The sequence below is a fragment of the Mytilus edulis genome, chromosome 7 (assembly GCF_963676685.1).
Source record: "Mytilus edulis chromosome 7, xbMytEdul2.2, whole genome shotgun sequence".
NCBI classification, from domain to species: domain Eukaryota; kingdom Metazoa; phylum Mollusca; class Bivalvia; order Mytilida; family Mytilidae; genus Mytilus; species Mytilus edulis.
The window spans coordinates 8,555,961-8,582,192 of record NC_092350.1 but is presented as its reverse complement, the minus strand read 5'-3'; the positions used below and the strand labels follow the sequence as shown (position 1 = coordinate 8,582,192).

Below are 26,232 nucleotides of genomic sequence, written 5' to 3'. Positions count from 1 at the left end.
TTCCATGGTAACGGTGGCCATCTTGACCATTCCAAAGTCAGAGGGACAACTTCGCATGGTGGTCAACATTATACCATAGTTCCATCATCTTTGGTCCATTCTATTCCGAGAACTGCTCCGGACAAAAATAGTGGAAGAAAAATAATAAAAACTAGATTTGCCATTGCAAGCAATAGCGGATGGCACCCTTTCCCCATTGCCAGGCCAGCGGCAGCCATTCAGAAAATTATTGCTGTTTCCATGGCAACGGCGGCCATTTTGAAAATTCCAAACTCAAAAGTTAAGTCTACATAAGCTAGGCAACATTTGTTATAAGTTTCATTAAATTTAAAGCATTTGGAAGTTTTTCATATTTTTGCTGTTCCCATGGTAACGGCGGCCATTTTGAATATTCCAAAGTCAAACCCCCGCTGCAATTTTTGCCCTCCATAATCATATACCATTTAATGTCTCTAGAATAAATTTAACATTGATGTTCTGGAATGTTCTGCAAAAATTCAAAGTTTTGACCTTTTTGCATTGTTTCCAAGGTAACAACAGATATTTTGGAAATTCCAACGCCAAATTCCACATCTTCCAATGTTGCTCATCATTACTGTGAAGTTTCATGAAGTTTGGAGCATTTTGATATTTTTGAAATTTTTGGTGTAGTTTCCATGGCAACATAGTAGTTCCAATGAGTGCCAAAATCATCCAACACCTGTATATGGCCGGCACCTACATTGTATCAAAATATAATGTTTCTGAGTTTAAGCATATCCAAACAGTTCACCAAAACAAAAAACAGGATTTTTTCACATTTGTTTCGTTTCCATGGCAACGGCAGCCATCTTGATGGTGCCATACCCCACTGCACTATAGAATGTGATGGTCTACATTATGGTATAGTTCCATCAATATTGTTCAAGCCAATTCCGAGAAATAGAATGGACAAAAAAGTGTGGAAGAATAAAAATAATAATAATAATATGAAAAAAAGAAACGAACAATAACAATATGTCACCCCAACTCCGTTGAGGGTGCCATAAAAAGAAAAAAAAGAAACGTAGAATAACAATATGTCACCCCAACTCCGTTGAGGGTGCCATAATAATACAGAAAAAGAAACAGAGGAAAAGCAATATGTCACCCGACATAGTCGATCGGGTGACATAATAAGAAAAAAAAGAAACGTAGAATAACAATACGTCACCCCAACTCCGTTGAGGGTGCCATAACTAGATTTGCCATTGCAAGCAATAGCGGATGGCACCCTTTCCCCATTGCCAGGCCAGCGGCAGCCATTTAGAAAAATTTTGCTGTTTCCATGGCAACGGCGGCCATTTTGAAAATTCGAAACTCAAAAGTTAAGTCTACATTAGCTAGGCAAAATGTGTTATAAGTTTCATTAAATTTAAAGCATTTTGAAGTTTTTCATAATTTTGCTGTTCCCATGGTAACAGCGGCCATTTTGAATATTCCAAAAGTGCATTTTTTTCTCTCCATAATCATATATACCATCATATACCATTTAATGTCTCTAGAATAAATTTAACATTGATGTTCTGGAATGTTCTGTGAAAATTCAAAGTTTTGACCTTTTTGCATTATTTCCATGGTAACAACAGATATCTTGGAAATTCCAACACCAAATTCCACATCTTCCAATGTTGCTCATCGTTACTGTGAAGTTTCAAAACATTTGGAGCATTTCCATATTTTGGAAATATTTGGTGTAGTTTCCATGGCAACATAGTAGTTCCAATGAGTGCCAAAATCACCCAACACCTGTATATAGTGGGCACCTCCATTGTATTCAAATATAATGATTCTGAGTTAAAGCATATCCAAACAGTTCACCAAAAACAAAAACTGGATTTTTTCACATTTGTTCTGTTTCCATGGAAACGGCAGCCATCTTGAACCATTCCATGCTTCCTGCAACTCTGCACATGGGGGTCCTTAATATAGTAAAGTTCCATCAACTTTGGTACTTTAGATTTGGAGAAATCGCCTGGACAAAATGTGTTGCAAGAAAAATAATAATAAGAAAAAAAAGAAACGTAGAATAACAATACGTCACCCCAACTCCGTTGAGGGTGCCATAACTAGATTTGTAATTGCTAGCAATAACGGATGGCACCCTCGTCCCCCCTATTGCCAGGCGAGCGGCAGCCATTTTGGAAATTCTAAAGTCAAAGAGTGCATCTACACCTGCATGTTATCATTTTTGAAAAATTTCATTAAGTTTGGAGCATTTTGAAATTTTGGAGTATTTTGCTGTTTCCATGGTTACGGCGGCCATTTTGGAAATTCCAACTTCAAAATGCAACTCCGCACATGACAGTCACTATTCCTGTAAAGTTTCATCCAGTTTGCAGCACTTTATTTTTTTTGGAAATTTTGAACATTTGTGCTGCAACCATGGCTACAGTAGATAATTCCAAAATTCTAAAAGCGTACATCTCATTGCCACATGTCATGTTATATATCAATACAGTTTCATTTACTTTGGTGCACAACTCTCTGAAAAAATGCTGATTTTATGCATTTTTCCATAGGGTCAATGCAAAACTTGGCCCCAGTTTCCATGACAACGGCGGCCATTTTGGACTATCCAAATATTGTCTTGATATCTTAGCATACTGGGTAACATTTTCATAAAGTTTCATCCAGTTGGGTCTTATAACGAAAGAGTTAGAATTTTTGATATTTTAGCTTGTTTCCATGGTAACAGCGGCCATTTTGGAAATTCCAAAGTCAAATGGGACATGTCCATATGCCAGTCAATATTTGTGTGAAGTTTCATTAACTTTGGATCATTTTGATTTTTTGGACATTTTTGCTGTTTCCATGGTAACGGCAGCCATCTTGAAAATGCCATACCCCGATTGCAAATCTGCACATGCTGGTTAACATTATGGTTAAGTTCCATTAACATTGGTTCATAAAATTCCAAGATATAAGCTGGACAAAAATAGTGGAAGAAAAAAAATAATAACTAGATTTGTAATTGCTAGCAATAACGGATGGCACCCTTCCCCCATTGCCAGGTGAGCGGCAGCCATTTTGAAAAATCCAAAGTCAAAGATAACATATACACATGCTAATTAACATTTTTGTAAAGTTTCGTCAATTTTGGAGCATTTTGAAATTTTTGAGATTTTTGCTATTTCCATGGTAACGGGTACCATTTCCAAAATTTCAAAGACAGGTGCCACTTTGGGACATGCCATTTAACATATTCATTAAGTTGTAGAAGGTTTAATCCAATATTCTTGCAGGAAATGCAGCTTCAATATGTTTTCTCATAGGGCCAATGTTAAACTTTCGCCCTGTTTCCATGACAATGGCGGCCATTTTGGAATTTCCTTATATTGTCACAACATCTAGGCATACCAAGGAACATTACCATAAAATTTCATCCAGCTAGGTCTTATAATAAAAGATTTAGAAATTGCATTTTTTTTCACATTTTATCAGTTTCCATGGCAACGGCAGCCATCTTGATGATGCCATGCCCCGATTGCACAATTTCATATAGTGTTCTACATTATGGTATAGTTCCATCAATATTGTTCAAGCCAATTCTGAGAAATAGCATGGACAAAATGTGTGGAAGAATAAATAAAATAACTAGATTTGTAATTGCTAGCAATAACGGATGGCACCCTTCCCCCATTGCCTGGTGAGCGGCAGCCAGTTTGAAAATTCCAAAGTCAAATAGTGCATCTACAGATGTCTAGTAACATTTTTGCAAAGTTTCATTAAGTTTGAAGCATTTTGAAATTTTGGATATTTTTGCTGTTTCCATGGTAACGGCGGCCATTTTGAAAATTCCAAACTCAGAAGTCAAGTCTTCATAAGCTAGGCAACATTTGTTATAAGTTTCATTAAATTTAAAGCATTTTGAAGTTTTTCATATTTTTGCTGTTTCCATGGTAACGGCGGCCATTTTTAATATTCCAAAGTCAAACCCCCACTGCAATTTTTTCCCTCCATAATCATATACCATTTAATGTCTCTAGAATAAATTTAACATTGATGTTCTGGAATGTTCTGTGAAAATTCAAAGTTTTGACCTTTTTGCATTGTTTCCAAGGTAACAACAGATATTTTGAAAATTCCAACGCCAAATTCCACATCTTTCAATGTTGCTCATCGTTACTGTGAAGTTTCATGAAGTTTTGAGCATTTTGATATTTTTGAAATTTTTGGTGTAGTTTCCATGGCAACATAGTAGTTCCAATGAGTGTCAAAATCATCCAACACCTGTATATAGTGGGCACCTACATTGTATTAAAATATAATGTTTCTGAGTTAAAGCATATCCAAACAGTTCACCAAAACAAAAAACAGGATTTTTTCACATTTGTTCTGTTTCCATGGAAACGGTAGCCATCTTGAACCATTCCATGCTTACTGCAACTCTGCACATGGGGGTCCTTACTAAAGAAGAGTTCCATCAACATTGGTCCATTGGATTTCGAGAAATCACCTGGACAAAATTTGTTGCAAGAAGAAAAATAACTAGAATTGTTATTGCAAGCAATAGCGGATGTCACCCTTCCCCCAATTGCCACTAAGCGGCAGCCATTTCAAAATTGTTTAACAGTGAATGCACATATATGCATTGCAGTACATCATTCTGTAAATTTTCAGTACATTGAGAGCATTTTAGAAAATTTCACATTTTTGCTGTTTCCATGGCAAAGGCAGCCATTTTGAAAATTCCAAAGTCAAAAGTCTCATCTATACATGCAAGTTAACAATATTATTAATAGCGGATGTCACCCTTCCCCCAATTGCCACTAAGCGGCAGCCATTTCAAAATTGTTTAACAGTGAATGCACATATATGCATTGCAGTACATCATTCTGTAAATTTTCAGTACATTGAGAGCATTTTAGAAAATTTCACATTTTTGCTGTTTCCATGGCAACGGCAGCCATTTTGAAAATTCCAAAGTCAAAAGTCTCATCTATACATGCAAGTTAACAATATTATTAAGTTTCATAAAGTTTGGAGCATTTTGAAAATATTTGACACTTCCACAGTTTCCATGGCAACGGTGGCCATTTTGGAAATTCCAACTTCAAAAGTCTCATTCAGACTTGTCAGTGTACAATCCTATTAAGTTTCATCAATTTTGGAGCATTTTGAAATTTTTGAAATTTTTGACATTTGGGATGGTTCCTATGGCAACAGAGACCGTTCCCAAAATTGAATGGCATATACCACATTGGTACATGGGAGGGACCATACCATCAAAGTTTCAATCAATTTGACCTACCATTTTAAGAAAGTAAATGCCTCTTGAAGGTTTTTAGACCATTTTGACCTGTTTTGCATTGTTTCCATGGTAACGGCAGACATTTTCGAAATTGCAACACCAAATTCCACATCTACCAATGTTGCTCATCATTACTGTGAAGTTTTATAAAATTTGGAGCATTTCCATATTTTTGAAATTTTTGGTGTAGTATCCATGGCAACATAGCAGTTCCAATGATTGCCAAAATCATCCAAAACCAGTAAATGCCCGGCACCTACATTGTATCAAAATATAATGATTCTAAGTTAAAGCATTTCCAAATAATTCATCAAAACCAAAAACTGAAATTTTCCATTATTTTTCAGTTTCCATGGTGATGGCAGCCATTTTTTAGTTCCAAAGTTGCACTGCAACTGGAAAGTCAGGGTTCCTTGTTATAGTGCACCATCATTCAGATTGGTTCCTTTGACTCTGAGAAAACTGCCGGACAAAACTAGGTGGAAGAATAATAATAATAACTAGATTTGTAATTGCTAGCAATAACGGATGGCACCCTCGTCCCCCTATTGCCAGGCGAGCGGCAGCCATTTTGAAAATTTCAAAGTCAAAGAGTGCATCTACACATGCAAGTCATCATTTTTGCAAAATTTCATTAAGTTTGAAGCATTTTGAAAATTTTGATATTTTTGCTGTTTCCATGGTTACGGCGGCCATTTTGGAAATTCCAACTTCAAAATGGAACTCCGCACATGTCAGTCACTATTCCTGTAAAGTTTCATCCAGTTTGCAGCACTTAATTTTTTTTGGAAATTTTGAACATTTGTGCTGCAACCATGGTTACAGTAGATAATTCCAAAATTCTAAAAGCGTACGTCTCATTGCCACATGTCATGTTATATATCAATACAGTTTCATTGACTTTGGTGCACCACTCTCTGAGAAAATGCTGATTTTATGCATTTTTCCATAGGGTCAATGCAAAACTTGGCCCCAGTTTCCATGACAACGGCGGCCATTTTGAACTATCCAAATATTGTCTTGACATCTTGGCATACTGGAGAACATTTTCATAAAGTTTCATCCAGCTGGATCTTATAAGGAAAGAGTTAGAATTTTTGATATTTTAGCTGTTTCCATGGTAACGGCAGCCATTTTGAAAATTCCAAAATCAAACTGGAAATCAGCACATGCCAGTTAACATTCCTGTGGAGTTTCTTCCAGTTTGGACCACTTTGATTTTTTTCGCATTTGTGCTGTTTCCATGGAAACGGCGGCCATCTTTTACCATTCCATAGCAAGGTGCACAACTTCAAATGGGGGTCCTCATTATGTTATAGTTCCAACAATATTGGATCACTCAATTCTTAGAAACACGATGGACAAAATGTGTGGAAGAATAATAAAAATAACTAGATTTGCCATTGCAAGCAATAGCGGATGGCACCCTCGTCCCCCCATTGCCAGGCGAGCGGCAGCCATTTTGGAAATTCCAAAATCAAAGAGTGCATCAACACCTGCAAGTTATCATTTTTGCAAAATTTCATTAAGTTTGGAGCATTTTGAAATTTTGGACAATTTTGCTGTTTCCATGGTTACGGCAGCCATTTTTGAAATTCAAACTTCAAAATGCAACTCCACACATGTCAGTCACTATTCCTGTAAAGTTTCATCCAGTTTGCAGCACTTAATTTTTTTTGGACATTTTTAACATTTGTGCTGCAACCATGGTTACAGTAGATAATTCCAAAATTCTAAAAGCAGACATCTCATTCTCACATGTCATGTTATATATCAATACCGTTTCATTTACTTTGGTGCACTACTCTCTGAGAAAATGCTGATTTTATGCATTTTTCCATAGGGTCAATGCAAAACTTGGCCCCAGTTTCCATGACAACGGCGGCCATTTTGAACTATGTAAATATTGTCTTGACATCTTGGCATACTGGAGAACATTTTCATAAAGTTTCATCCAGTTGGATCTTATAACGAAAGAGTTAGAATTTTTGATATTTTAGCTGTTTCCATGGTAACGACAGCCATTTTGAAAATTCCAAAGTCAAACTGGAAATCAGCACATGCCAGTTAACATTCCTGTGGAGTTTCTTCCAGTTTGGACCACTTTGATTTTTTTCGCAATTGTGCTGTTTCCATGGAAACGGCGGCCATTTTTTACCATTCCATATCAAGGTGCACAACTTCAGATGGTGGTCCTCATTATAGTAGAGTTCCATTAACATTGGTTTATAGCATTCCAAGAACTCGCGCGGACAAAATGTGTGGAAGAAAAATAAGAAAAAAAAGAAACGTAGAATAACAATATGTCACCCCAACTCCGTTGAGGGTGCCATAACTAGAATTGCCATTGCAAGCAATAGCGGATGTCACCCTTCCCCTATTGCCACTAACCGGCAGCCATTTCAAAATGGTTTAACAGTAAATGCACATATATTTATGGCAATTCATCTTTCTGTAAATTTTCAGTACATTAAGAGCATTTTTAAAAAATTCACATTTCTGCTGTTTCCATGGCAACGGCAGCCATTTTGAAAATTTCAAAGTCAAAAGTCTCATCTGTACTTGCCAGTAAACAATACTATCAAGTTTCATTAAGTTCAAAGCATTTTGAGAAATTTTGACTTTTTTGCAGTTTCCATGGCAACGGTGGCCATTTTGGAAATTCCAAAGTCAAAAGTCTCATCCAGACTTGCAAGTCAACTATCATATTAAGTTTCATCAATTTTGGAGCATTTTGAAATTTTTGAGATATTTGATCCTGTATCCATGGTAACAGAGTAGTTCCAATGATTGTCAACATCAATCAAAACCTGTATATAGTGGATAACTATATTGTGTAAAAATTTGATGATTTTAAGTTCAAGCATACCAAAGTTATTAACCAAACCCGGAAGTTTTTGGAGCATTTTGACCTTTTTGCATTGTTTCCATGGAAACGGCAGACATTTTGGAAATTTCAACGCCAAATTCCACATCTATCAAAGTTGCTCATCGTTATGGTAAAGTTTCAAAAAATTTGGAGCATTTTCATATTTTTGAAATTTTTGGTGTAGTTTCCATGGCAACATAGTAGTTCCAATGATTGCCAAAATCATCCAAAACCAGTATATGGGTGGCACCTACATTGTATTAAAATATGATGATTCTGAGTTTAAGCATCTCCAAATTATTCCAAAAAAACAAAAAGTGGAATTGTTCACAATTGTTCCGTTTCCATGGAAACAGCAGCCATTTTTTATGGTCTTAGACCCTACTGCAACCCGCAATTTTGTGTTCCCTATTATACTTAACTATCATTAAGATTGGTTCCATTGGCTCCGAGAAAAGTGGCGGACAAAATAGTTGGAAGAATAATAATAATAACAAAGAAACAGAGGAAAAGCAATATGTCACCCGACATTGTCGATCGGGTGACATAACTAGATTTGCCATTGCAAGCAATAGCGGATGGCACCCTTTCCCCATTGCCTGGCCAGCGGCAGCCATTTAGAAAATTTTTGCTGTTTCCATGGCAACGGCGGCCATTTTGAAAATTCGAAACTCAAAAGTTAAGTCTACATTAGCTAGGCAAAATTTGTTATAAGTTTCATTAAATTTAAAGCATTTTAAAGTTTTTCATAATTTTGCTGTTCCCATGGTAACGGCGGCCATTTTGAATATTCCAAAGTCAAACCCCCGCTGCAATTTTTGCCCTCCATAATCATATACCATTTAATGTCTCTAGAATAAATTTAACATTGATGTTCTGGAATGTTCTGTGAAAATTCAAAGTTTTGACCTTTTTGCATTGTTTCCATGGTAACAACAGATATTTTGGAAATTCCAACGCCAAATTCCACATCTTCCAATGTTGCTCATCGTTACTGTGAAGTTTAATGAAGTTTGGAGCATTTTGATATTTTTTAAATTTTTGGTGTAGTTTCCATGGCAACATAGTAGTTCCAATGAGTGCCAAAATCATCCAACACCTGTATATGGCCGGCACCTACATTGTATCAAAATATAATGTTTCTGAGTTTAAGCATATCAAAACAGTTCACCAAAACAAAAAACAGGATTTTTTCACATTTGTTTCGTTTCCATGGCAACGGCAGCCATCTTGATGATGCCATACCCCACTGCACTATAGAATGTGGTGGTCTACATTATGGTATAGTTCCATCAATATTTTTCAAGCCAATTCCGAGAAATAGCATGGACAAAAAAGTGTGGAAGAATAAATATAATAAGAAAAAAAGAACGGAACAATAACAATATGTCACCCCAACTCCGTTGAGGGTGCCATAACTAGATTTGCCATTGCAAGCAATAGCGGATGGCACCCTTCCCCTATTGCCAGGTGAGCAGCTGCCATTTTGAAAACTCCCAAGTCAAAGTCCACATCTACAGATTTCTGTTAACATTGTTGTAAAGTTTCCTCAATTTTGGAGCATTTTGAAAATTTTGAAATTTTTGTAGTTTCCATGGCAACGGCGGCCATTTTGGAAATTCTGAAGTCCAATTTCTTACCTTTACTTGCCATTAGTCATTTATAATGATTTTCTTAATATTGGCGCATTTTGAGATATTTTGACATTTTAGCTGTTTCCATGGTAACGGTGTCTATTTTGAAAAGTCCAACAACAGTTTCAACATCAACTAATGCCATGTTATATATTCATAAAGTTTCTTTGAATTTGATCGTATATTCCTTTAGAAAAGGCTGGTTTGATGTTTTTTCCCATAGGTTCAATGTTAAACTTTTCTCCAGTTTCCATGGCAATGGTAGAGATTTTGCAGAAGCTAAGTACTGTTGGTACCTCAGAGCACCACTGCCAACATATACATAAAGTTTCATTAGGTTGGCTCTTATAACGAAAGATTTAGAAATTTGATTTTTTTTTACATTTTTTTAGTTTCCATGGTAACGGCGGCCATTTTGTACCATTCCAATGTCTCTTGCACAACTTCACATGGCGGTTCATATTATGGTATAGTTCCATCAACATTGGTCAGACCAATTCCGAGAAATAGCGTGGACAAAATGTGTGGAAGAATAAAAATAAGAAAAAAAAGAAACGTACAATAACAATATGTCACCCCAACTCCGTTGAGGGTGCCATAACTAGAATTGCCATTGCAAGCAATAGCGGATGTCACCCTTCCCCCAATTGCCACTAAGCCGCAACCATTTCAAAATTGTTAAACAGTGAATGCACATATATGCATGGCAATACATATTTCTGAAAATTTTCAGTACAATCAGAGCATTTTAAAAAAATTCACATTTCTGCTGTTTCCATGGCAACGGCAGCCATTTTGAAAATTTCGAAGTCAAAAGTTTCATCTTTACTTGCCAGTTAACAATAATACCAAGTTTCATTAAGTTCAAAGCATTTTTAGAATTTTTGACATTGTTGCAGTTTCCATGGCAACAGTGGCCATTTTGGAAATTCCAAAGTCAAAAGTCTCATCCAGACTTGCCAGTCAACTATCATATTAAGTTTGATCAATTTTGGAGCATTTTGAAATTTTTGAAATATTTGGTCCTGTATCCATGGTAACAGAGTAGTTCCAATGATTGTCAAAATCAATCAAAACCTGTATATAGTGGATACCTATATTGTGTAAAAATTTGTTGATTTCAAGTTCAAGCATATCAAAATTATTCACCAAACCCTGAAGTTTTTAGAGCATTTTGACACTTATGCTCTGTTTCCATGGTAACGGCAGACATTTTGGAAATTCCAACGCCAAATTCCACATCTACCAATGTTGCTCATCGTTACCATTAAGTTTCAAAAAATTTGGAGCATTTTGATATTTTTGAAATTTTTGGTGCAGTTTCCATGGCAACATAAGTAGTTCCAATGATTGCCAAAATCATCCAAAACCAGTATATGGCTGGCACCTACATTGTATCAAAATATGATGATTCTGAGTTTAAGAATCTCCAAATTATTCACCAAAACCAAAAACTGGAATTTTTCACAATTATTCTGTTTCCATGGAAACGTCAGCCATTTTTTATGGTGTTAGACCCACCTGCACCCCGAAATTTTTTGTTCCACCTTATAGTGAACTATCATTAAGATTGGTTCCATTTCACTCCAAAAAACATGCCGGACAAAATAGGTGGAAGTATAATAATAATAATAATACAGAAAAAGAAACAGAGGAAAAGCAATATGTCACCCGACATTGTCGATCGGGTGACATAATAAGAAAAAAAAGAAACGTAGAATAACAATATGTCACCCCAACTCCGTTGAGGGTGCCATAATAATAAGAAAAAAAGAAACGTAGAATAACAATATGTCACCCAAACTCCGTTTAGGGTGCCATAATAAGACTAGAATTGCCATTGCAAGCAATAGCGGATGTCACCCTTCCCCTATTGCCACTAACCGGCAGCCATTTCAAAATGGTTTAACAGTGAATGCACATATATGCATGGCAATACATCTTTCTGTAAATTTTCAGTACATTCAGAGCATTTTAAAAAAATTCACACTTCTGCTGTTTCCATGGCAACGGCAGCCATTTTGAAAATTTCAAAGTCAAAAGTCTCATCTGTACTTGCCAGTTAACAATAATATCAAGTTTCATTAAGTTCAAAGCATTTTGAGAAATTTTGACTTTTTTGCAGTTTCCATGGCAACGGTGGCCATTTTGGAAATTCCAAAGTCAAAAGTCTCATCCAGACTTGCCAGTCAACTATCCTATTAAGTTTCATCAATTTTGGAGCATTTTGAAAATTTTGAGATATTTAATCCTGTATCCATGGTAACAGAAGAGTTCCAATGATTGTCAAAATCATTCAAAACCTGTACATAGTGGACAACTATATTGTGTAAAAATTTGATGATTTCAAGTTCAAGCATATCAAAATTATTCACCAAACCCTGAAGTTTTTAGAGCATTTTGACACTTATTCTGTGTTTCCATGGTAACGGCAGACATTTTGGAAATTCCAACGCCAAATTCCACATCTACCAATGTTGCTCATCGTTACCATGAAGTTTCAAAAAATTTCGAGCATTTTGATATTTTTGAAATTTTTGGTGCAGTTTCCATGGCAACATAGTAGTTCCAATGATTGCCAAAATCATCCAAAATCAGTATATGGCTGGCACCTACATTGTATCAAAATATGATGATTCTGAGTTTAAGAATCTCCAAATAATTCACCAAAACCAAAAACTGGAATTTTTCACAATTATTCTGTTTCCATGGAAACCGCAGCCATTTTTTATGGTCTTAGACCCACCTGCTACCCGCAATTTTTTGTTCCACCTTATAGTGAACTATCATTAAGATTGGTTTCATTTCACTCCAAAAAACATGCCGGACAAAATAGGTGGAAGTATAATAATAATAATAATACAGAACTAGATTTGTAATTGCTAGCAATAACGGATGGCACCCTTCCCCTATTGCCAGGTGAGCGGCGGCCATTTAGAAAATTCCAAACTCAAAAGTCTTAATGAAAACCTAAAAACTTTAAACGATAAAATTGAAACAATAAATGAGAAATTCGAATGTGAGATCAAGCGTCTTGTTAATGTTGTTCATGACAAAGATCGACAAATTTATTCATTAAAAACAGAATTGTATGATGAAAAAGAAAAAGTAACCCGCCTAAGGTCAGAAATTAAACTGCAATCTCAAGATTTGAAAGATCAAGAAGATAAGATACGCACAAGTGACGAACAAAGACAAAATGTTTTAAATAAAATAATTAACCGACTAGAATCAATAGATGGGAAATGTAAAACACTTGGAAAAACTACGATGTCTTATAGTGAGGCTTTAAATCGAAGTGCTAATGAAAATATACAATTACAGTCGAAAACCGCCAACTCTGAACTTGATAATTATCAGAGTTTACATTACGAAAACAAAAGTATAGATAGCGCAAAGAGGGATCATGTATATGATCAGGAAAACACAATGACAAAAAACACTTATGTGCATTCATACGCACGACCAAATACGATGGACAGACCGGTTCCTACAGAACAGATTCAACAAATACAAACACAAGTTACAAACGGAGATACAAGTGTATTTCGTGGTGTTGTAAGGAAACGTTCCAGAAGAATCGTACTTTACAATGTAACTGCTGATAAACCTTTCGAACTAGTTGATACTGCAATTAGACATTTTGCGTCAAGTAAAGGGGTTAATATAACTTTTGTAAAACTACTAACAAAGCGACAATACAAAGACATTGCGACATATACTCTTCGTGTTAACATCAATGAGAGGGACTTTGCTGCAGTAGAAAACGATGACTTCTTCTGGCCAGAAGGCGTGTACTGGCGAGACTATATCCCACAAAACAAACATCAATAACATTCATGTTCAAACTGTTATATATTATATTTGTTATGTTACTCATGTTGTTACGAATAACAACATGGAATATGAGAGGCGCTATGTATGGCACCTCATATTTTGAAAACTTGCTCAATGATTCTGATATATGTATTGTAACTGAACACTGGTTAAATAGAAATAATATTACATTTTTATATGAGTTAGCAAATGATTTTCGAGTATTTTCATGTTTTAGCTCTTGTTCAGTAAATTCAAACAGAGGCTCTGGTGGAGTAGCCATTCTTGTAAGGAAAAAACTTGGTTTTAAGACACATAATTTATTTGTTGATAATGACAGAATTTGTGCTGTCAAATTATCCAAGCATGGTTATGAAAGTTTATGTATCATAGGTACTTTACTACCATCAACAAATCATTCAACTGAAGAGTATTTACAATATTTTCAAACTGTATGTAGTATTTATGATAGAATGTCAGTTGATTGTGTAACAGTAATTGGTGGTGACTTTAATACTGATATTACAGTAACAAGTTTAAGTAGTAAATCAAAAAATGTCATAGACTTCATTACAAAAAATAATTTATCTCCTGTTCCATTAATGTCCGGTCGTAAAGGCCCTGATTTCACATTTAGGTCTAAAGACATGACACGTAAAACTATGATTGATTATATTTTCATTCCAGAATTCTTTTGTAATGGCTTTAAAAATTTAGAAGTTAGAAATGATTGTCCATTTAATGTTTCAGATCATTATCCTGTTTTGATTATCTTAGATATGAATTTGCTATGTAATACATCAAATAAATTTCATCTTTATCGTAAAGTTCTAATGTGGTCGAAATGTGATGAATGGGAGAAGAAATATTATCAAACAGAATTAAACAAATTACTAAACTTTGAAGTTTTACCATTGAACTCATGTGAAATAAACGAAAATTACATAGAACATATAAACTCAAATATTATAAATGTTGTACATATCGCCGCAAATTCGTGTATTCCTACTGGAAAATTTAGACACTATCTAAAACCGTACTGGAAGAGTAACAGCTTAGACTATTATCATAATGAGCAACGACAAGCTCGAAAAACGTGGCTGTCAACGGGGAAAGTACGTAACAATGACAATATTTTTTATAATCAGTATAAAGATAAGAAAAGAGAATTTCGAAAATACAAACGTAATGCAGAGAGATTATGGGAATCTGAAAAATTTGCTGATGTGCAAAAAGCAGCCGAAATGGACATAGGACACTTTTATCGTGTTGTGCGAAAGCATAGACAACAAAAATCGCCTGCAACTTGTTTGAATTATGATGGAAATTCAGCTACTAACAACGGTGATATTTGCAAGTTGTGGAGTACCTATTTTAGTGACTTGTATACTCCTAATGAAAATGAAAATGACAATTTTGATCAATCTTTTTATATGGATGTCACAGAAAAAATTCGTGAATATAGCAGTCAAAGTAGAAAACCGTTTAATGCTTTTTTCGATGTGCCCTACACTGATGATGAAATATATGAGCAAATTAAAACTTTAAAATGTGGTAAGGCGCCAGGCCCGGACTATGTATGCAATGAACATATAATATACGGTGGTAATACCTTGTTGAAATGGATTTGTTATATTTTTAATATTATACTTAAATGCGAATATGTACCATTATTATATAGACATGGCATAATTATTCCGTTATATAAAGGAAATAACAAAGACAAGAGTAATCCGAACAGTTACAGAGCTATTGTCCTAACATCCGTATTTGGAAAATTACATGACAAAACAGTCCTTCATCGAATAAATAAAATGCTTACCGCACTAGACAAGACTTTTCCTGATCCTTTAAAGTTTGGATTTGTTCCTGAACATGGTTCTATCCCCGCTTTATACACACTCAAAGAATGTATTAACGTGTTTTTGAAAAGTAAATCTAAACTTTATGTTGGTTTTCTAGATAATGAGAAAGCATTTGATAAGATCTGGCACGACGGACTTTTTCTGAAATTGAAAGAAATCGGTGTAACTGGTAAACTATGGAACATTCTTTTTATGTCTTACAAATCTGCTAGTGCACATGTGCAATATAATGGACTCACTAGTGACAATTTCTCCATTTCGCAGGGTGTAGGGCAAGGGAGAGTACTCTCATCTTGGCTATTTTCTTTGTACATTAATGACTTAATATTGCAGCTGATTACGACAAATTGTGGAATACGAATTGGTTATTTGAACATTCCTACCATTCTTCTTGCGGACGACACAACCCTTCTAAGTGCTTCGCCAAAAGGTCTACAAGGTCTTCTCGACTGTGTTCAAACTTATGCGTGTAAATGGAGACTTAAATATAACGGAACAAAAAGTTGTGTCTTGACTTTTAATAATAATAATACAGATGTTGACATTAAGCTTGGAAATACAACAATAGCGTGTAAAACTGATACAATTTATGCTGGTACATTGATAACTAACAATAATAAAACGTTTGAAAGGACAAAAAAGGCGGCGAAGAAATTAAAGAAAAATCTACACTCATTGTATAGTGCTGGAGTAAACCCAAAAGGCCTTACACCGATTACAAACACGTTGATATGGAAACGATTTGTTCTTCCTACAGCATTGTACTCTTGCGAAGTATGGGGACAACTCTCAAATTCTGAAACAGAACTTTTAGAAAGAACACAACGATATGCTGCGCGGTATATACAATGCATGGACAAATATTCACCAACGGACTCAACTACAAGTAACCTTGGTCTATGGTCATTAGAAGCTGTAATCGACAAATTCAAACTTTTATTCTTTGGGCGATTATGTAGGAGTAAATCTGGCACAACTCATAAAAAACTGTTCAACATGTGCATCAGTCAAATTATACTGGATGAAAATGCCGAACACTCTATAACATATAATCTTATAACAACTCTTGTTAAATACGATCTATTTTCCTTCCTTGAAACTTATGTAAATGAGGATTACATACCAGAAAAAGTGCTTTGGTCGAAAATTGTCCGTCAGTCTATTGAAATTTATGAAGAGAACAAATGGAAAAGTAATTTAGAAAATAGAAATGAACTCAAACGGTATTCCAAAATTCATCCTACCCTCTGTGAACATAGACTAATTCGGTTGACAGTTTTATATCCCGATACAAAACTCGAACTGTTAGTACTTGTAGCTTTAGGATCGGCAGCCATTAAGAAAGCTACATGTACTCTATGTAACAAACAATCTTTTGATATCGTTAAACATCTAATAATGGAGTGTCATGTTCTACTAACCGAAAGAAATGTCATGTTCTATAAAATTGTGGATGAACTTCCCATTCAAAAGTCCGTGGATATTTTCAATTTAGACGATGATGACCTTCTTGAAGTACTATTGGGAGCTGTTGATAATACTGTATACGATCTCGATCCTATAGTTTGGTCTAGAATGATGTATTACGTAGCAAAACATATTTACCCCATGTTTAAAAAATTCAGACATGTTTTATTTGAAAATAGGTTTAATTTTGAATTTTGAATAGACATTGATTGAAAAACATTGTGTTTCTGCTGTTTATACTAGAATCTGTGCATTGTGTGTTTAACTTATATGTTGTTTTTTGTGTGTGTTTTTTTTTGTTCTTTTTTTTTTTCCATATGTATTTATCTCATAATGTATGATATTTTGTTGATTGTGTAAATAATTGCTTGTTTTCTTTTTGTATGCAAAATCTTCATATACATGGAGGAAATAAAGATTCATTCATTCATTCATTCATTCATTCATTCATTCATTCATAAGCTAGGCAACATTTGTTATAAGTTTCCTTAAATTTGAAGCATTTTGAAGTTTTTTCATATTTTTGCTGTTTCCATGGTAACGGCGGCCATTTTGAATATTCCAAAGTCAAACCCCCGCTGCAATTTTTTGCCCTCCATAAACATATACCATTTAATGTCTCTAGAATAAATTTAACATTGATGTTCTGGATTGTTCTGTGAAAATTCAAAGTTTTGACCTTTTTGCATTGTTTCCAAGGTAACAACAGATATTTTGGAAATTCCAACGCCAATTTCCCCATCTTCCAATGTTGCTCATCGTTACTGTGAAGTTTCCTGAAGTTTGGAGCATTTTGAGAATTTCGAAATTTTTGGTGTAGTTTCCATGGCAACATAGTAGTTCCAATGATCACCAAAATCATCCAACACCTGTATATAGTGGGCACCTACATTGTATTAAAATATAATGATTCTGAGATAAAGCATATCCAAACAGTTTACCAAAACAAAAAACTGGATTTTTTCACATTTGTTCTGTTTCCATGGAAACGGCAGCCATCTTGAACCATTCCATGGTGCCTGCAACTCTTAACCTAAGGGTCCTCAATATAAAAGAGTTCCATCAACTTTGGTCCAATGGATTTCCATAAAACTCCTGGACAAAATGTGTGGAAGAAAAATAATAAAAACTAGAATTGCTATTGCAAGCAATAGCGGATGTCACCCTTCCCCCCATTGCCACTAAGCGGCAGCAATTTCAAACTTGTTTAACAGTAAATGCACAAATATGCATGGCTATTCATCTTTTTGTAAATTTTCAGTATATTCAGAGCATTTTAAAGTATTTCACATTTATACCGTTTCCATGGCAACAGCAGCCATTTTGAAAATTTCAAAGTCAAAAGTCTCATCTTTACTTGTCAGTTACCAATAATATCAAATTTCATTAAGTTAAAACCATTTTGAGAATTTTTGACATTTTTGCAGTTTCCATGGCAACCGTGGCCATTTTGGAAATTCCGACTTCAAAAGTCATATGTAGACTTGACAGTCAACAATCATATCAAGTTTCATCAATTTTGAAGCATTCTGAAATTTTTGCACCTGTATCCATGGTAACATAGTAGTTCCAATGATTGTCAAAATTATTCAAAACCTGTATATAGTGGACAACTACATTGCATAACAATTTGATGATTGTAAGTTCAAGCATACCAAAGTTATTCACCAAACCCGGAAGTTTTTGGAGCATTTTGACCTTTTTGCATTGTAACCATGGAAACGGCAGACATTTTGGAAATTCCAACGCCAAATTCCACATCTACCAAAGTTGCTCATCGTTATGCTTAAGTTTCAAAAAAATTGGAGCATTTTCATATTTTTGAAATTTTTGGTTTAGTTTCCATGGCAACATAGTAGTTCCAATGATTACCAAAATCCTCCCAAAGCAGTATAAAGTGGGCACCTACATTGTATTAAAATCTAAAGATTTTAAGCTTAAGCATTCTCTAACAAATCACATAACTCCAAAATTATATTTTTTCACTATTTTTCTGTTTCCATGGTGATGGTAGCCATTTTTTAGTTCCAAAGTTGCACTGCAACTGGAAAGTCAGGGTTCCTTGTTATAGTGCACCATCATTCAGATTGGTTCCTTTGGCTCCAAAAAAACTGCCGGACAAAATTAGGTGGAAGAAAAATAATAATAACTAGATTTGTAATTGCTAGCAATAACGGATGGCACCCTTCCCCTATTGCCAGGTGAGCGGCGGCCATTTAGAAAATTCCAAACTCAAAAGTCAAGTCTACATAAGCTAGGCAACATTTGTTATAAGTTTCCTTAAATTTGAAGCATTTTGAAGTTTTTCATATTTTTGCTGTTTCCATGGTAACGGCGGCCATTTTGAATATTCCAAAGTCAAACCCATGCTGCATTTCTTGCCCTCCATAACAATATACCATTTAATGTCTCTAGACTAAATTTAACATTGATGTTCTGGAATGTTCTGTGAAAATTCAAAGTTTTGACCTTTTTGCATTGTTTCCAAGGTAACAACAGATATTTTGGAAATTCCAACGCCAAATTCGACATCTTTCAATGTTGCTCATCGTTACTGTGAAGTTTCCTGAAGTTTTGAGCATTTTGAGAATTTCGAAATTTTTGGTGTAGTTTCCATGGCAACATAGTAGTTCCAATGATCACCAAAATCATCCAACACCTGTATATAGTGGGCACCTACATTGTATTAAAATATAATGATTCTGAGATAAAGCATATCCAAACAGTTCACCAAAACAAAAAACTGGATTTTTTCACATTTGTTCTGTTTCCATGGTAACGGTAGCCATCTTGAACCATTCCATTCTTCCTGCAACTCTGCACCTGGGGGTCCTTACTATGTTAGAGTTCCATCAACATTGGTCCATTGGATTTCGAGAAATTACCTGGACAAAATTTGTTGCAAGAAAAATAATAATAATAATAAGAAAAAAAAGAAACGTAGAATAACAATACGTCACCCCAACTCCGTTGAGGGTGCCATAACTAGAATTGCCATTGCAAGCAATAGCGGATGTCACCCTTCCCCCCATTGCCACTAAGCGGCAGCCATTTCAAAACAACTTAACAGTGAATGCAGATCTAATGATTGCGATATATCTTTCTGTTAATTTTCAGTACAATAAGAGCATTGTGAAAAGTTACACATTTCTGCTGTTTCCATGGCAACGGCAGCCATTTTGAAAATTCCAAAGTCAAAAGTCTCATCTATACATGCCAGTTGACAATAATATTAAGTTTGATCAAGTTTGGAGCATTTTGAAAATATTTGACATTTCTGCAGTTTCCATGGCAACGGTGGCCATTTTGGAAATTCCAACTCCAAAAATCTCATGCAGACTTAACAGTCAACAATCATATTAAGTTTCATTACTTTTGGAGCATTTTGAAATTTTTGAAATTTTTGACATTTTGGCTGGTTTCTATGGTAACACAGACCATTCCAAATTTTTAATGGCAGATACTCCATTGGTACATGGGAGGGAACATACCATCAGAGTTTCAATGGATTTGACCTACCATTTTAAGGAAGTAAAGGCCACTTTAAGGTTTTTGAAGCATTTTCACCATTTTTGACTTGTTTCCATGGTAACGGCAGACATTTTTGAAATTCCAACGCCAAATTGCACATCTACCAATGTTGCTCATCGTTACTGTGGAGTTTTATTAAATTTGGAGCATTTTGATATTTTGGAAATTTTTGGTGTAGTTTCCATGGCAACATGATAGTTCCAATGATTGCCAAAATCATCCAAAACCAATATATGCCCGGCACCTACATTGTATCAAAATATAATGATTCTAAGTTAAAGCAACTCCAAATAATTCATTAAAACCAAAAACTGGAATTTTTCACAATTGTTCCGTTTCCATGGTAACGGCAGCCATTTTTATGGTCTTAAGACCTACTGCAACCCGGAATTTTGTGTTCCTCATTATAGTTAACTATCATTAAGATTGGTTCCATTGGCTTCGAGAAAACTGCCGGACAAAATAGGTGGAAGAATAATAATAATAATACAGAAAAAGAAACAGAGGAAAAGCAATATGTCACCCGACATTGTCGATCGGGTGACATAACTAGATTTGCCATTGCAAGCAATAGCGGATGGCACCCTTCCCACATTGCCACTAAACTGCAGCCAGTTTGAAAATTCCAAAGTTAAAGACCGCATCTACAGATGTTTAATAACATTGTTGTTAAAAGTTTCCTCAATTTTGGAGCGTTTTGAAGATTTTGAAATTTTTGTTGTTTCCATGGCAACGGCGGCCATTTTGGAAATTCTGAAATCCAAAGTCTAATCTTTACTTGCCATTGGTCATTTATAATGAGTTTTATTTAGTTTGGAGCATTTTGAGATTTTTGGACATTTTTGCTGTTTCCATGGTAACGGTGTCCATTTTGAAAATTCCAACAACAGTTTCAATATCGACTTATGCCATGTTATATATACATAAAGTTTCTTTGAGTTTGATCTTATATTCCTTTAGAAAAGGCTGGTTTGATGTTTTTTCCCATAGGTTCAATGTTAAACTTTTCTCCAGTTTCCATGGCAATGGTACAGATTTTGCAGAAGGTAAGTCCTGTTGATACCTCAGGGTACCACTGCCAACATTTACATAAAGTTTCATTAGGTTGGCTCTTATAATAAAAGATTTAGAATTTGGATTTTTTTTTACATTTTTGCAGTTTCCATGGTAACGGCGGCCATTTTTTACCATTCCAATGTCTCTTGCACAACTTCACATGGAGGTTCATATTATGGTATAGTTCCATCAACATTGGTCTGACCAATTCCGAGAAATAGCGTGGACAAAATGTGTGGAAGAATAAAAATAAGAAAAACTAGATTTGTAATTGCTAGCAATAACGGATGGCACCCTTCCCCTATTGCCAGGTGAGCGGCGGCCATTTAGACAATTCCAAACTCAAAAGTCAAGTCTACATAAGCTAGGCAACATTTGTTATAAGTTTCCTTAAATTTGAAGCATTTTGAAGTTTTTCATATTTTTGCTGTTTCCATGGTAACGGCGGCCATTTTGAATATTCCAAAGTCAAACCCCTGCTGCATTTTTTGCCCTCCATAATCATATACCATTTAATGTCTCTAGAATAAATTTAACATTGATGTTCTGGAATGTTCTGTGAAAATTCAAAGTTTTGACCTTTTTGCATTGTTTCCAAGGTAACAACAGATATTTTGGAAATTCCAACGCCAAATTCCACATCTTCCAATGTTGCTCATCGTTACTGTGAAGTTTCCTGAAGTTTGGAGCATTTTGAGAATTTCGAAATTTTTGGTGTAGTTTCCATGGCAACATAGTAGTTCCAATGATCACCAAAATCATCCAACACCTGTATATAGTGGGCACCTACATTGTATTAAAATATAATGATTCTGAGATAAAGCATATCCAAACAGTTCACCAAAACAAAAAACTGGATTTTTTCACATTTGTTCTGTTTCCATGGAAACGGTAGCCATCTTGAACCATTCCATGCTTCCTGCAACTCTGCACCTGGTGGTCCTTACTATAGTAGAGTTCCAACAACATTGGTCCATTTGATTTCGAGAAATCACCTGGACAAAATTTGTTGCAAGAAAAATAATAATAACTAGATTTGTAATTGCTAGCAATAACGGATGGCACCCTTCCCCCATTGCCAGGTGAGCGGCAGCCAGTTTGAAAATTCCAAAGTCAAATAGTGCATCTACAGATGTCTAGTAACATTTTTGCAAAGTTTCATTAAGTTTGAAGCATTTTGAAATTTTGGATAATTTTGCTGTTTCCATGGTAACGGCGGCCATTTTGAAAATTCCAAACTCAAGTCTACATAAGCTAGGCAACATTGGTTATAAGTTTCCTTAAATTTGAAGCATTTTGAAGTTTTTCATATTTTTGCTGTTTCCATGGTAACGGCGGCCATTTTGAATATTCCAAAGTCAAACCCCCGCTGCAATTTTTTGCCCTCCATAAACATATACCATTTGATGTCTCTAGAATAAATTTAACATTGATGTTCTGGAATGTTCTGTGAAAATTCAAAGTTTTGACCTTTTTGCATTGTTTCCAAGGTAACAACAGATATTTTGGAAATTCCAACGCCAAATTCCACATCTTCCAATGTTGCTCATCGTTACTGTGAAGCTTCCTGAAGTTTGGAGCATTTTGAGAATTTCGAAATTTTTGGTGTAGTTTCCATGGCAACATAGTAGTTCCAATGATCACCATAATCATCCAACACCTGTATATAGTGGGCACCTACATTGTATTAAAATATAATGATTCTGAGAAAAAGCATATCCAAACAGTTCACCAAAACAAAAAACTGGATTTTTTCACATTTGTTCTGTTTCCATGGAAACGGTAGCCATCTTGAACCATTCCATGCTTCCTGCAACTCTGCACATGGGGGTCCTTACTATAGAAGAGTTCCATCAACATTGGTCCATTGGATTTCGAGAAATCACCTGGACAAAATTTGTTGCAAGAAGAAAAATAACTAGAATTGCCATTGCAAGCAATAGCGGATGTCACCCTTCCCCAAATTGCCACTAAGCGGCAGCCATTTCAAAATTGTTGAACAGTGAATGCACATATATGCATGGCAATACATGTTTCTGAAAATTTTCAGTACAATCAGTGCATTTTAAAAAATTTGACATTTCTGCTGTTTCCATGGCAACGGCAGCCATTTTGAAAATTTCTAAGTCAAAAGTCTCATCATTACTTGCCAGTTAACAATAATATCAAGTTTTATTAAGTTCAAAGCATTTAGAGATTTTTTACTTTTTTGCAGTTTCCATGGCAACGGTGGCCATTTTGGAAATTCCAAAGTCAAAAGTCTCATCCAGACTTGGCAGTCAACAATAATATTAAGTTTCATCAATTTTGGAGCATTTTGAAATTTTTGAAATATTTGATCCTGTATCCATGGTAACAGAGTAGTTCCAATGATTGTCATAATCATTCAAAACCTGTCTATAGTGGACAACTATATTGTATAAAAATTTCATGGTTTTAAGTTCAAGCATACCAAAGTTATTCACCAAACCCTGAAGTTTTTGGAGCATTTTGACCTTTTTGCATTGTTTCCATGGAAACGGCAGACATTTTGGAAATTCCAACGCCAAATTCCACATCTACCAAAGTTGCTCATCGTTATGCTAGAATTTCAAAAAATTTGGAGCATTTTCATTTTTTTGAAATTTTTGGTGTAGTATCCATGGCAACATAGCAGTTCCAATGATTGCCAAAATCATCCCAAAGCAGTATATAGTGGGCACCTACATTGTATTAAAATCTAAAGATTTTAAGGTTAAGCATTCTCAAACAATCTACCTAACTCCAAAATTATATTTTTTCACCATTTTTCCGTTTCCATGGTGATGGCAGCCATTTTTTTAGTGCCAATATTGAAAAGCAACAGGAAAGTCAGGGTTCCTTGTGACATTGCACCATCATTCAGATTGGTTCCTTTGGCTCTGAGAAAGCGAGCGGACAAAATTAGGTGGAAGAAAAATAATAATAATAATAGGGAAAAAGAAACAGAGGAAAAGCAATATGTCACCCGACATTGTCGATCGGGTGACATAATAATAATAAGAAAAAAAAGAAACGTAGAATAACAATACGTCACCCCAACTCCGTTGAGGGTGCCATAATAAGAAAAAAAAGAAACGTAGAATAACAATACGTCACCCCAACTCCGTTGAGGGTGCCATAACTAGATTTGTAATTGCTAGCAATAACGGATGGCACCCTTCCCCTATTGCCAGGTGAGCGGCGGCCATTTAGAAAATTCCAAACTCAAAAGTCAAGTCTACATAAGCTAGGCAACATTTGTTATAAGTTTCCTTAAATTTGAAGCATTTTGAAGTTTTTCATTATTTTGCTGTTTCCATGGTAACGGCGGCCATTTTGAATATTCCAAAGTCAAACCCGTGCTGCATTTTTTGCCCTCCATAATAATATACCATTTAATGTCTCTAGAATAAATTTAACATTGATGTTCTGGAATGTTCTGTGAAAATTCAAAGTTTTGACCTTTTTTGCATTGTTTCCAAGGTAACAACAGATATTTTGGAAATTCCAACGCCAAATTCCTCATCTTCCAATGTTGCTCATCGTTACTGTGAAGTTTCCTGAAGTTTGGAGCATTTTGAGAATTTCGAAATTTTTGGTGTAGTTTCCATGGCAACATAGTAGTTCCAATGATCACCAAAATCATCCAACACCTGTATATAGTGGGCACCTACATTGTATTAAAATATAATGATTCTGAGATAAAGCATATCCAAACAGTTCACCAAAACAAAAAACTGGATTTTTTCACATTTGTTCTGTTTCCATGGAAACGGTAGCCATCTTGAACCATTCCATGCTTCCTGCAACTCTGCACCTGGGGGTCCTTACTATAGTAGAGTTCCATCAACATTGGTCCATTGGATTTCGAGAAATCACCTGGACAAAATTTGTTGCAAGAAAAAAAATAATATTAATAATAAGAAAAAAAAGAAACGTAGAATAACAATATGTCACCCCAACTCCGTTGAGGGTGCCATAATAATAATAAGAAAAAAAAAAGAAACGTAGAATAACAATACGTCACCCCAACTCCGTTGAGGGTGCCATAATTAGGCAACATTTGTTATAAGTTTCCTTAAATTTGAAGCATTTTGAAGTTTTTCATAATTTTGCTGTTTCCATGGTAACGGCGGCCATTTTGAATATTCAAAAGTCAAACCCCTGCTGCAATTTTTTCCCTCCATAATCATATACAATTTAATGTCTCTAGAATTAATTTAACATTGATGTTCTGGAATGTTCTGTGAAAATTCAAAGTTTTGACCTTTTTGCATTGTTTCCAAGGTAACAACAGATATTTTGGAAATTCCAACGCCAAATTCCACATCTTCCAATGTTGCTCATCGTTACTGTGAAGTTTCCTGAAGTTTGGAGCATTTTGAGAATTTCGAAATTTTTGGTGTAGTTTCCATGGCAACATAGTAGTTCCAATGATCACCAAAATCATCCAACACCTGTATATAGTGGGCACCTACATTGTATAAAAATATAATGATTCTGAGATAAAGCATATCCAAACAGTTCACCAAAACAAAAAACTGGATTTTTTCACATTTGTTCTGTTTCCATGGAAACGGTAGCCATCTTGAACCATTCCATGCTTCCTGCAACTCTGCAACTGGGGGTCCTTACTATAGTAGAGTTCCATCAACATTGGTCCATTGGATTTTGAGAAATCACCTGGACAAAATTTGTTGCAAGAAAAATAATAATAACTAG

General features: G+C 35.2%; 1 protein-coding gene across 1 annotated transcript in view; it reads right to left on the bottom strand.

The window, feature by feature from the left end:
• LOC139482930 (uncharacterized) overlaps positions 1–26,232 on the bottom strand; it is a 96,789-nt gene that overhangs the window by 23,322 nt on the left and 47,235 nt on the right. The gene's annotated exons all lie outside the window — the stretch shown is intronic.